The sequence below is a fragment of the Biomphalaria glabrata genome, chromosome 11 (genome assembly GCF_947242115.1).
Source record: "Biomphalaria glabrata chromosome 11, xgBioGlab47.1, whole genome shotgun sequence".
Taxonomy (NCBI): domain Eukaryota; kingdom Metazoa; phylum Mollusca; class Gastropoda; family Planorbidae; genus Biomphalaria; species Biomphalaria glabrata.
Genome location: NC_074721.1, coordinates 3,125,492 through 3,139,041, shown reverse-complemented (window position 1 = coordinate 3,139,041; position 13,550 = coordinate 3,125,492). Strand labels below are relative to the sequence as shown.

General features: G+C 33.5%; 1 long non-coding RNA gene across 2 annotated transcripts; it reads right to left on the bottom strand.

Annotated features, from left to right (window-relative positions):
* Positions 1–242: 242 nt before the first annotated feature.
* LOC106050465 (uncharacterized) lies at positions 243–13,537 on the bottom strand. 2 transcript variants are annotated; one of them, XR_008773742.1, is made up of 5 exons: positions 13,347–13,537; positions 7,254–7,673; positions 6,853–7,005; positions 4,796–4,928; positions 243–1,839 (listed from the first exon to the last, which is right to left on the bottom strand). It is a non-coding gene; the product is annotated as an uncharacterized LOC106050465 (long non-coding RNA). The 2 variants fall into 2 exon arrangements; XR_008773743.1 differs by lacking the exon at positions 13,347–13,537 and adding an exon at positions 13,162–13,288.
* Between the last annotated feature and the right edge of the window lie 13 nt (positions 13,538–13,550).

Sequence of the window (13,550 nt, the reverse complement as noted above, 5' to 3'; positions counted from 1 at the left end):
CTAAACCTCTTACAACAGATATTTGTTCTGTCAAAACCACATTTTAAAAGCTAATCAGCATAATAATCTATCAGTTCACATGGTATAAAGCTCTGCCAGGTCATTGTGTAATAAACAATGTAGTGAACACCCAGAACTATACTTAAGTACTTGAAGTTAACTTAGTAACATTGACACTACCAACAAGTTTCAATGTACAAAGAATCTCCACTGAAGTCTGTAAATGACTATACAAACTATAATGTAAGTAAATAAATGCCTTTAATATGATATTCATATTCTACAAATATACACACATAACAAAATTAGTATAAATTATCCAAAAGTTTAAAAAATTATTCAGTGCATAAACTACATTAAATTTAAGATGTTTTTAATATATAGCTATAAAAACCTTAATTCTATAATACAAACAGATATGCCATTGTACAATATTTCATTTAAAAAACATAATTGAATAAAATCTAGTAAATCAGCAGTGTTCAGAAGTAACATTTTCATATAGAACTCTTAAAAGAAAACCACAATTGATATTGCAGATATTAAAAAGTAATAGTAACAAGTTATATACATGCCAGTGTTTTAAAAAAAAAATATATCCAGTTATCATTTGTTCCTAGGTCTAAATACCTATACTGGTAAACTTTGTTGAAAAAAGATTCTACATAAAGTATATGTAATCTCAAAAATTTAATTTAATCTTTTATATTTTTTTAGCATTTTATATTTTTGATGGACTCTTGTGATTGATTAACTTTACTTATGTTATTCAACCACAGAATTCCATCAAAATCTCTTAACTTCTTTAAGACATTATCTTGTTGAAAAGTACAGTTAGCTAAGTCAACTCTCTTTAATGCCTATGGTCATTAACAAATATACCTCAAAGAAATCTTTGTTTAATTTCTAACTTAAAGTCAACAGTCAAAGTAAATGAATAGCAGGTTCTTGATAAATTTAAATTAAAAAACAAAACATTGTAATTTTTTCTCTAAGTGTTTTACAATTTCAGATTCAAAGACAAAGTTTATTAACGTGTTCTTCCTACATTTGTAAAACAAAAAATATGGTTAATGTCTTTAAACTCATACATAAAACACGAGGGAAATTTAACACTGTCACAGCATAAAAACAACTCCAATTAACCTTTGACCTTATCTTTCTTGAACACTCTCTGCATGAAAAGAACTAAACCATTCATGAACAGTACTGTCTTGAGCATCAAAATGTAAGTGTTATGTGGTGACTACTAAAAGTTGTGTACACTTAATCTTTTATCACTAAATGGATGGAAATCTTTCTGCTAGACAAGTAAGCAATGGATTTCAGATCTCCCTCACAGCTTCTGTGGTTGAATAATACCCAGAAAAAAAAGCTGCTTATTTATTAATAATATCTGTTGAGCTTGACCATCACTTAGGGTGATTTAAACTAAACAGTATTGACAGGCAATGTGTCATTAAAAAAAGACACTTTCTAACTTTAGAATCTACAAACATTATAGACAGTAGAAAAGTAAGCTATACAGTTGCCTACTTTTTCTTGTTTTAATACCAGCATCTTTGATTTTCATTGCATTCTACTTATCTTATAATCATGAATACCTTTAATTATCTTAGTCATTGAGGCTTGGACAGGACATGCAATACTTAGATACTTGTCAGTAACATAATATTAGGCTATATAAATGTCCAGTCTAGTGAGCCTTGGTACAGGAGGCATATCCAAACACAAATGAGAAGCCTTCTTCTGTAAGGTACTTGTGTAGTTAAGGAAGATCTCATATTTGTAAACAGGCCAACATTTTAGGCTCCTTAGCTGACAAATCTTTGGGACATTCTAGAAAAAAAAAAAAGCAATCAGGGTTTAATATAAATATCATCATCTCTTGAAATTCTTTTTGCAGAAGCTAAGAAAGAGACATCTCAAATAAGATAAAATGATCTCAAACAAGATAAAATAGATCACAAATTAGATCAGAAAGATCTTCACAAGATAAAAAAGATTTCAAAAATATAAAATAGATCACAATTTAAATCAGATAGATCTTAAATAAGAAAAAAAAAAGATCTTAAACATGATCAGATAGATCTCAAACAATACAGATCTCAAACGAGATAAGATAATAATGAAACGTGACATCAAACATAAAAGCAGCTTCTTGAGAAGGTGAAGAAACTGTAGTAATACAAGGAGGATTCGAACTTCAGACCTCAGAACCATCCCCAATGCATAGCAGTCACCAGATGCAAGTCTTCTTCTTCTTCTTTCTCATTTTATAGATGAGGTTGCGTGTCAATGTGTTATGCGCCAGGAGGCCCATTGACTCTTGACTTCAGCCTGCTTTTCTTTTTGGGCATGCTCCCATAGCCTTTGATCATCCAAGATCATCTGCAAGGCAGCAAGTGTTTATTTTTGGAGTTTTCTCTCCTAGATGAACTGCTATCCCTAGCTAACGAACTTCATCTACCCAGTTTAGAATTAAAGCGCCCTATACTCGCTTTTTGCAATCATTTCCCTAGATTTCTGAGATGGTTTTAGTAAATATTCTAACCACTGGAATTCTCCACCTCATCCTCAATGACTGCAAACCAGTTGGTCCGTGGTTGTTTATTAGGTATTCACAGCTAACCCTTATATCTAAGGGTCCTTCCCCTATCCGCCACCTGGGGACGCGCTTATTAGAAGGTGGTAGCTCCCCCAAGCAGATGCAAGTCAAACTCTTTCTTGACTAACCCCGGGTGTCAAGGAGTGGTGGAAGGCAAGCTTAGAAACCAGAAACTGTTGAGATGACAGTCCAGAGTGTATACCACAAGCAGCAATTCCTGACACATTTTTTTTTTAAATAAAGAAAAACATTTAGCATGCGTAACTAAATGTCAATAATGATTTTCAATGTACCGGTATTTCAAATGTTTACAAGGTCGAAATTCTGGATCACACAAGAAGAACTATTAAATAGACAAAAATTGTAATAATGACAACAAGAGTCTTTTCTTCTGAAGATGAAGGATGAGTGGAGTGTTTCAGGTGACTAGAGACAAACCCATCTGGACAGAAGTATACAGATATATAGAACACAAACTTCAAATCACATAATTTGTGCATCAGGATAATGACAAAAGTGAAAAAGAAAATCATTTTACACAGATACAGAATGGCATTTGACAATATTATTAGTATTTATATAACAGTCAAATTCCAAGTGAAAAATTGGCATGTTTTGAAATTAAAGACATATAATTATAGTCAACTTAAGTGTTTATGTTCATAATTATCATGAAATCAGACTGGTCATGGCAACATTTTTATATGCTTGTGAATCTGAGATGATGACTGCAGAACTAGAGAGGAGGATCCTAGCAATGGAATTGAGATGCTACTGAAAGATTCTAGGAATTACATACAATGACCTCAACACAAGCAAAGTGATTAGAAACAGGATTAATACAGCAATTCAATAAAAAAAACTCAAAATTAAACTCTATGGCAATATCACATTGTCCTCGGGGCTCACAAAGACCTTCCTTCAAGGAATAGTTCCAGGAAAAAAAGGCAGAGAAAGGGATGGGAAGACAACATAAAAGAATGGACAGGCCTTTTATTGAAAGAAATTCTATCCAAGACAAAAGACAAAGAGGAATGGAGAAAGACATTCAACAGATCTTGTGAGGTGCCAAAACAAACTAAGCGATAGGAGAAGGTGAATGTTGCAGACCATATCAAAGTGAGAAATCATCAGTCAAAACAGAAATTTGAACAAAAGCAAAATAATAGCAAGCAGTTTGATACAAATATAAACCAATCTAACTAAACAACTAAACCCATGTTTTTAATCCTGACTTGCCACTTATTTAAAACATCCTTTCTTCTTTTGGGCACTCTTTCTTAGACTGTTTTAAATCTTTTAATTTTTCTCGGCATGTTCATCTGCAGATGAAATAAACTAAGAGCATTCATAAGCCCCCCCCCCCCCCCCCCACATTCAAGTGCCATCTTTTTGCATTATCTCATCTTCTTATCTTATAAAATACAGTTGATTGTGTCCTATGTGTGTCCCTAGGTCAATGTAGTCCTGCATGTTAATCAATGACTTAAATTCTGCCACTGGTTTTACTGGCTGACTCAGGCAACCCATGCCATGCTCTAATAGCACAAGGGAAGAAGGAGTACAAATTTGTCTTATCATATAGAACAAGGAATGTGCGTTTTATCTTTGTGTCATTCTGAGTATTTTATTAGGTTTTGTATTTGAAGATAATGGTTCAGTGTTGTATGCATTGTTGCTCCTTTAGTTTTTTTAACTCTTTTATCCTTAAGTGTTTCTAAATTCAAAAATTTTACTAAAGGTGTTACTATAATCAAATGTTAATATCTGTTTGTTATGAATCTTACTGCTAGAAGACCGTTGATCTTTGTGACTGTAGAGGGCACTTCCATTAACATTGGTCAGTGATACAGTTATACTAAAAAATTTAATTCTCCATAAAACTGTAGTTTCTCAATACAGACAAAAGAAAAAGATATTATTGCTAGAGTTGTATACCCTGAATCTCTTACAACAGAGATTCATTCTGTCTAAACCAGCTAATCGAAATGCTGAACTATTGGTTCACATGGTATAAAACACTGCCCAGTGATTATAAAATGAACAATGTAGTAACACCCAGGACTATACTTGAATACTTAGTGTAAACCTAGGCCCTACCTCTAAGACTAAGGTAACTTTGTCCCATAAGCCTAGAGGTTGATTCCAAACTATTTATTAGATAAATGTATTCAGTCTAAGACTTACTATTTCCACACCTGTCACCATAGTAACCCGTGGCAGCACACTCACATTGAATGTTGGAACATGATTGGAGGTAGTGGTGAACAAGTGCCGTTATTTCTGCATGGTTTACGATATTCACAAATGTTGCCATGACCTGTAGAACAATGGTAGAAATTTATTACAATTATATTTAATCTGTAGTAAGAGAAGATAAATGATTTAGTTTTATTTTGGCGGTGCTGTGGCTGAGAGGTACAACACTTGGCTTCCAAACTGAGGGTCTTAGATTTAACCTTGGTGAAGACTGGGATTTTTTTTACAATTTCAGGATTCTTAGAATGCTCCTGAGTCCATCCACCTAATGGGTACCTCAAATTTTTAAGGGAAAGTAAAGGTGGTTGGTCATTGTGCTGGCCACATGACACCCTTGTTAAACATTATCCATAGAAACAGACAACCCTTACATCATCTGCCCTAAAGATTGCAAGGTTTGAAAGGGGAACTTTACTTTACTAGTTATATTTAGTGCATTGAAATAGTTTTATTACTAGGATACTGATAATGAAGATAAAACATTGGAAATAGGAAATGTTAAAGATAGAAAAATTCTTTTTAGAATAAGAATGCTTTTTTTTAGATCATGTACTGAGTTTTATGTCATTCTTATTAAGATAATCAAATTCTCAATATTAGTTAAAACAGAGGTCACCAAATCTAAAACAATGTTCACTTGGCTAACATGGACACGTATCTAGCTGTTTAGGTCTATTGTTGTTGTTTTTTTCCATATATTCTCCAAACATGTCAATGAATTTAAATTTCAAGGCATATTTCTCAGTCTTTTCCTTGACTCCATCATAGAGCCATTTCTAAAAAGAACATTAAAAAACAAACAGGGAATCAAAATATAACTTTCAGTGGCTTCATAACCTTCATTCCTTATCTACAAGCAGCCATTCCATGGTAGTGATGGAAATTCAAGTTATATATAATGTAGAACATAATGTCAGGGAAACTAATGATAGGAAAGGTCATCAAGCTCCTGTAACGATTGAGCTTAAATAAAATTCTGCAAGACTAGGATTCCATAAGGTTGTTATTGCCAGAAGTGGTAATGGATATAAGCAATCTACAACCTATAAAATGCTACGAATGGCATGAGTCTCAATTAGCTTCTGATAAAATGTCAAACTCCTGACCTTCATATGTAGCTCAGAGATTGGGTCCAGCAGAACTGTTATTATTGACAGGGGCAAAGGCCAACAAGTGGCACCTAAAACAGTAAGCTTTGCAAAGGAAGGGCTTGTAAGCTTTGACTATCTAGCTACCCATCTGAGACGAGAAACTCTTAAGGTAAGGGAAACTCTTAATCCAAACCTCTGCTGCCTGATGGCTATACATGGGAAAATCTTCGGAAGGAAAAAATCAGGAGGTGGTGACTCCTAGGCAGATTCCAGCACACAGTGGCACAACCTGAGATACTGCTGATCCCAAACTGTATGACGTACCTGCCATTCATTTGGACATGTGGATAGCAGGGAACTGTTGTGTGGGTGACATTGTTTCAATCATATGTAATGTCCAGGTTTTCATCTCGAGATGAACCATAGTTATTCCACGAGTGAAGGAGACCAACAAGGACTTTTAAGGGAGGTCAACAAGAATCACTTCCACATTTCAATTCATTTGAGATAAACTAATTCTGCTGATCAAAGGTATCCAAAGGCTACAATAATAATAATTTATAAGAGTGCTGTTAACAATCATGATGTAGATTCAAGGCGCTGTGATTACATTACAAACATAAACATGAGAGCTTAGAGGACAAACTAATCTTTAAAAAGTTAATTACAGAAAACAATAAGGCAGAGGAAGCCATCAAACATTGGCTAATATTATAGACATAAATATATTTATCTATAAATTTAAAATTCTATAAAAATTCAGGCTATGTGAAATTTATCTTAAAAAAATACTTTACAGATATTCCTACAGACAGATATGCATTAAATGCAAGGATAAGAAATCTTTGGCACAAAGTATTCAACAGTTATAAATAGAAATATTAAATGCCATACCACGAAAATCTCTGAGACATTCTCTCTTAGTTTTGTATGGAAATGGATTTTCACAGCCCACAAATTCTTCTTCAATGCATGAACGCTCTTTGTAGTTGACTCTACATCCTTTAAATCTCTGAGTGCAAATGTAGTCTTCAATGGTTTCTACACCTTTCAAAGAGAAAATAAAAATATGCATTAAAAAAAATTAAAATGTGTGTACAATATCACCAAGATAAAAAATGGCTGCCTGGTCCTGTGGTAAGTGCTCTGAACTGTTGTCTGGATGGTGTATAGTTTAAACTTTGCTGACCGCCATACCTTGCCGCCCTGCAGAAGATTGGATGCAATAATCTTCAAAACTGAAGGAATGTCCAAAGCATTTAAAAAAAAAAATGGACCAATAATGGTATACTTACTTATGGTAATCACTAAATATCCATAAGGATCACTAAAGCAGTCATCGTCTTAGTCTTACTCCTGTGAGAGGAGGGCCACATCTATCCACCAAACGTGGCTCTGAGCAGCTTTCTTCATCTTCTCCCATGTCATTCCAGTATAATCAGCTTCACTGATGACTGAACTCTTCCAGATTTGCTTGGGTCTGTCCACTTTCCTCTTTCCTAGCGGATTCAATCAAGTGCCTGCCTTGAATCATTGGTAGCTGGTTTTCCTCCTATCCTGCTCCTCTTTCACTTTTTAATATGGCTATGGGTTTTCGCTTGGTTCTTTCCCACAAGTTGACAGTAGATATCTTTACAGGCCACCTACTTCCTAATATTGGGCAAACTGGTTGTGAAAGTCTGGAGTTTTTTTTTCAATATTGGCTCTCCATGTCTCTGAAATGTATAAAGAACCAACTAAACATTTGGTATATGCAAGTATTATTTCCTGCTCAAATAACAGCACATAGTTTAAGATAGAGCAAATAAAAGCCCTCTACAGGATTCTAGAGAGGAAAAAGTTGTCTTTTAGTCTTTTTACTTATTTTTTTTACATAATTTTTATGTTTGAGACTTTTTAGAACAGAAGACTGGACATCTTAGCCCTGCAGGGTGGCAAGCAGGGTTCAAACTTACGATCATTGAGACAACACTCCAACGATCAAAGTATGAAGGCTATACCATAGCAAAGATCAGGATGTCATCATTATGTCAAAGATAAAGAAAATAATACGGTAGTCAAAATGCAATTTTGTGAATTTTTTCTTTAAAACATCTTATCTTATATAATACAAAGGTTACTTCAAAAAAAGAAGATGATAATGGAATGTGCCATTATCCTTGTGTCTTTCTGAGTATTTTATTAGATTTTGTTTTTGTATTTGAAGATTATGGTTCAGTGTTTTATGTATAATTGCTACTTTACTTTATACTTTTAGGTCTTCTATCCTGAAGGCTTTCTAAATTTAGTGATTTTACTACTAGTCAAATGTGAATATTTGTTTAATATAAATCTCACTGCTCTATTTTGTGTCTGTTCTAATTTCTTAATGTTTTCTTGAGTTGAGGGGTCCCAAACAGAGGATGTATATTCTATTATTGGCCTAACCAACGTTAAATGAAATTTTAGTTTTATATTCTTATTTGAATGATAGAGATTTTTTTTAAATAAACCCTAATGCTTTGATTTTTTTATAGTTTCATCAATATGGGGATTCCATGACAGTTTTTCATTTATTATAACATCTAGGTATTTTGCGTTTTAGTCTGTGTTACATGAACTTGATAGAATGATCATGACCTTATTATACTTTTGATTAAAGAAATTGAGAGAAAAGAAGTAGAAGATATAGATAATAGATCTGCTGAGGTTGTCAATTGTAGTCAAACTGAATTTCCATTTGATTGGATCAATAACAATTATCTTTTATCTTATCTCTCACAAATTAAATTGGAGCTTCCACAAAGTCTTTTACTAGCAATTTGTTTCATCTACCGAGATCTATGTTTTTTTTTGTATACTATAATTGAATGTTGATTTACATGTTTTAAAGCCAAAACTGGTTATGGTTATCACTTGTAGATATTCTTAGGGGCCTATATCTTAGTGTGAGATGCAGACATTCTATAGAATGTTTAGCTAAGCATTATCTAGCCAATTAGGAAATTATTCTCTATGTTCTACTTTGCTCATGAAATCTATAGACTTTTCAGGCTTTCTAAGGAATGACTAGCTGTAAGTCAGGCAAATGAGAAAATTTCTTATTTAGAAAGATTTAATAAATAAAATATCTATGAATAAATGAGGGGGAAAAAAAGAGTACTTCTTAAGAAAAAACAACAACACTTGTAGTCCCATTTGTCTTGATACTAAGTGAGTCATTTAGTCATGCATATTAACCAATGATTTAAATTCTGCCAAGTCACTGGTTTTCCTGGTTAGCTCAGGCAACCCCTTCCATGCTCTAATAGCGCTAGGGAAGTAGGAGCATTTGTACAAATTTGACTTAGCATATGGAACGAGGAATGTGCCTTAATCTTTGTGTCTTTCTGAGTACATTATTAGATTTTGTTTTTGTATTTGAAGATTATAATTTAGTGTTTTACTTATGAGTCTTCTATCCTGAAGGCTTTCTAAATTTAGTGATTTTACTAACGGTGTTACTCTAGTCAAATGTGAATATTCGTTTAAGTATTTTGTACTTTACTACCATTAATATTACTCTAACTATTATTATAATACTTTTATAGTTATAGGCTGTTTATTATTTAAAAAAAAATTTTTTTTTGGTTTGTTCTTAAAAATTAAATAAATATTTGGTAATTCTGATGGAGTTCACTGGTCAGCCATCTTTGTTACTATTTTGTTATTGTTTATGTTCCAAAAAAAAAAAAAAGTGTCTTCAAAAATACCAAGAATTAACTTTACTTCATGTTTTCAAAAGCAATGCTATTTTCTGTTAATTTTCATTTGGTGTTAATACAATATGTTTCTTGTTGTTCTGTCTTCTTTTTAATTGTTCTTCTTCTTCTTCTAGCCAGCTTTATTGCTGCTGAGCTGAGAGCTCTTTTGCAGACTGTGCCAAGGAAAAAAAGTGTGCTGTTTTCTTCAGTTGTTCAGCACTGCCGTACAGGTTTTTGTTTATGTTGGGCTGTAGTGGAAGTAGGGTCTGCCTAAGGTGGATTAGGGAGGGGCATCCAAAGAGGATATGGTTTACAGTTTCAAAGGGGTGGGTGCAGTGTCTGCAAAGGGGGAGTTGTGTGGAGTTTATTTTGTTCAGGTGGTAATTTAATAGTGGTGTGTGTCCTGTTCTTAGTTGGAAAATTGTAGATTGTTCTTTGCGGGGGAGGAAGTTAATACTGTCCAGTTTGTTAGGCATTGTCATTTCTTTGTACATGGCTCTGCCTGTGTTTCCTGATGCCCATTGGTTGAGCCACTCCTCTTTGTGATTGTTGACTAACATTGACCTTAGGGTGAGGTAGTTAACAGGTCTATCTGGTTGTTCCATAGATGAACCTGCCTTTGATAGCTTATCTGCCTTTTCATTTCCCATGATGCCAATGTGTCCAGGGATCCACTATAGTGTGATATTGATATTTAATTTTGATATCATCTGGTGGATTATCACAATGAGTGTTGTCAACTCTCTTGGGCTGTTTGAGGTGCTGCTGTTAAGTGATTGCAGAGTAGATTGGGGGCCTGTGAAGACAACAATATCTGATGGTGGTTGCACTCCTTCATATAATTTGTTTTCCACTGTCTGTAGTGCTATGGTAATTGCCTCAATTTTGGCTTGGAAGTTTGAGCAGTAATCGCCATAGGGTGCGCTTATCTCAAAGTGTTCATTTTTAGGGAAGACCAGGAAGGCACCAAGACCACCATTGATGGTGGCTTTGAAAGCCGATCCGTCTGTAAAAATATGGATAGCTGTTTTTTTTTATAGCTTTCAATTGTTTCAAGCATGCCTACTTTGAGCTCCAGTGGATTTAATTCTTTTGTTAAGGTGTTATTTAGTAAATGTGTTTTGATGGTTGGTTGTTTGTAGTTATATATATATTGTCTATTCTAATTTTTTTTTACCACTATTTTCCTTTTTGTTTGTTTTTTAAATACGATTGATGTGTTATTTCTTAGTGTTTTTACCTTCCTTTATCTATGTCTTTTGAAATGATCCATAATATCTAAATTTGTAGATCTATAAATTTCGATCTAGATCTGTATATGTATAGATCCAATATGTTGTTAGCTTTGTTTTTTTTAACAAATGTTTGTGTTTCTTAATATTTTTTTAAATACACCCTGGCAAGTCTGCAATGCCGCTGACCTCAAACTGTATCAACACTTGCCTTTCCTTTGGATACTTCAGCTGCGCGGAGAGGGGGGAACTGATATGTGGGCAACATCGTTCCCCACCACAGCTAATGCCCAGGCATTCATCTGATTTTCCATGAGAAGATCCTTGGTGCATGGTGAAGTTGATCTACACTTGGCTAACTAACAAAGAGAGAGGGGGGGGGGGGAGAGAACACTTTTTACTAGCTTCGCGACTATGGATCATCTCATACAGAGAGAGAGAGGTGGGTGGCCAAGAGAGAGACGTGGATAGCGGAATACTGAAAGATCTTAATTATAACTACATTAAAGAGAAGAAAAAAGCAAAGTTGTTTTTTTATGAACTATATACAGGGTGCGTCATTAGGCTTACCATGTCCAGAAATTTAGCATTGTAGAATGGGAAATAAATTGTCTATGACAGTTCAAAGTGTGTATACATTTTTTTGACGCACCCTGTAGGCCTATATGCTTTTTAGAATTTTCAGTGCTAATTTAAGTTAATAATTTGTAATACCAGGGGAATAGCTAGGAATTTCTAGTCTAGACCTAAATCCAAATTATATACTCTAGATTTAGTTCTAGATCTAGAAGTTAGATCTGGACACTAATCTATTTATTCTATTAGGCCTTAGGCCTAATGCTAGAAGTCTAGCCCTAGCTTAGAAGTAGAATCATGTACTAGTCTTGCCTTTTTAAAAATGTTTTTTATCTTAATATATATCTTATATAATACAGACGTTACTTCAAAAAAGAAGATGATTACGTCCTACGCGTCATGCATTTAGTCATGCATATTAACCAATGACTTCAATTCTGCCAAGTCACTGGTTTTCCTGGCTAGCTCAGGCAACCCATTCCATGCTCTAATAGCACTAGGGAAGAAGGAGTATTTGTACAAATTTGTCCTAGCATATGAGATGAGGAATGTGCCTTTATCTTTGTGTCTTTAAGAGTATTTTATTAAAATTTGTTTTTGTATTTGAAGATTATGGTTCAGTGTTTTATGTATGATTGCTACTTTACTTTTGAGCCTTCTGTCCTGAAGGCTTTCTAAACTTAGTGATTTTTACTAAAGGTGTTACTCTAGTCAAATGTGAATATTCGTTTGTTATGAATCTCACTGCTCTAGTTTGTGTCTGTTCCAGTTTCTTAATGTTTTCTTGAGTTGAGGGGTCCCAAACGGAGGATGCATATTCTATTATTGGCCTAACCAAGGTTAAATAACATTTTAGTTTTATGTTCTTATTTGATTTATAGAAATTTCTTTTAATAAATCCTAATGCTTTGTTTGATTTTTTTGTAGTTTCATCAATATGGGGATTCCATGACAGTTTTTCATTTATTATAACATCTAGGTATTTTGCGTTTTTAGTCTGTGTTACTGGTTTGCCATGAATAAGATAAGTGGAATTAATTTGTTTTAGTTTTTTTGTTACTCTTAACAACTGAAATTTTTCTGGGTGGAAAGACATGCTCCAATTTGATTCATATTTCTGTAATTCATCTAATTCTCTTTGTAAAATATCTGTGTCTTGTGTTGTTTTTATTGTTCTATATATTATGTAATCGTCTGCAAATAATCTGACTTTTGTTCCTGAAGTAATGCAATTTGGTAAATCATTTATGTAAATTAAAAATAGTAGTGGACCCAAGACTGTTCCTTGAGGTACACCTGAGTTTACTGTTATCGGTGTTGATTTAGAGCCATTTATTATTACAGTTTGTTCTCTCCCTGGCGTTTTTTATTATTAGATCTAGATGATAGATATAGAATTAATTAGATCTAGAGTTTACTAGTAGAATATTATATCTGAATAGATTAGATTATAATAGATACGATCTACTTTTGATCTAGATCTACGCTGCTTCTGCCCAGGGACTACCACTAGACTTGGGTTGACTAAACCTAGTCAGGCTAGTGGACTAAGTGGTAGATTCAAGATTGTAACTGTATTAGATTCTATATCTAGATTTATTGAATTTTATTCTAATTATCTAGATTGACTAGATAAATCTAATAGTTAATTAATAATTATTAATAATACTTACTAGACTCATCTCATAGTCATACTCATTGATATCGATCTATCATTATCATCTTCATCTTGTCATCTACTGAGATTATCTAGAGTATTCTAGAGATTATTCTAGATCTAGACTATATAATATATTATAATATTTATATAACTATCAGTATCATTATTAATGTCACATTATTGATTATTCACACTCACTGCGATGATATGAATATGATTTAATGATAGTTGATACCATCAAAATCCATCTGACCATCATCATTCATCATACGGTAAGGTACGGTAATTTCGCATTTTCGGGTAAATACGTTCAACTTCAACTTCTAAAATCATTTTAAAATGTAGAAATAGATCTAGAATCAAGATCTCTCGGAAATAAGCGCATGCGCCGTAATTTAAGAA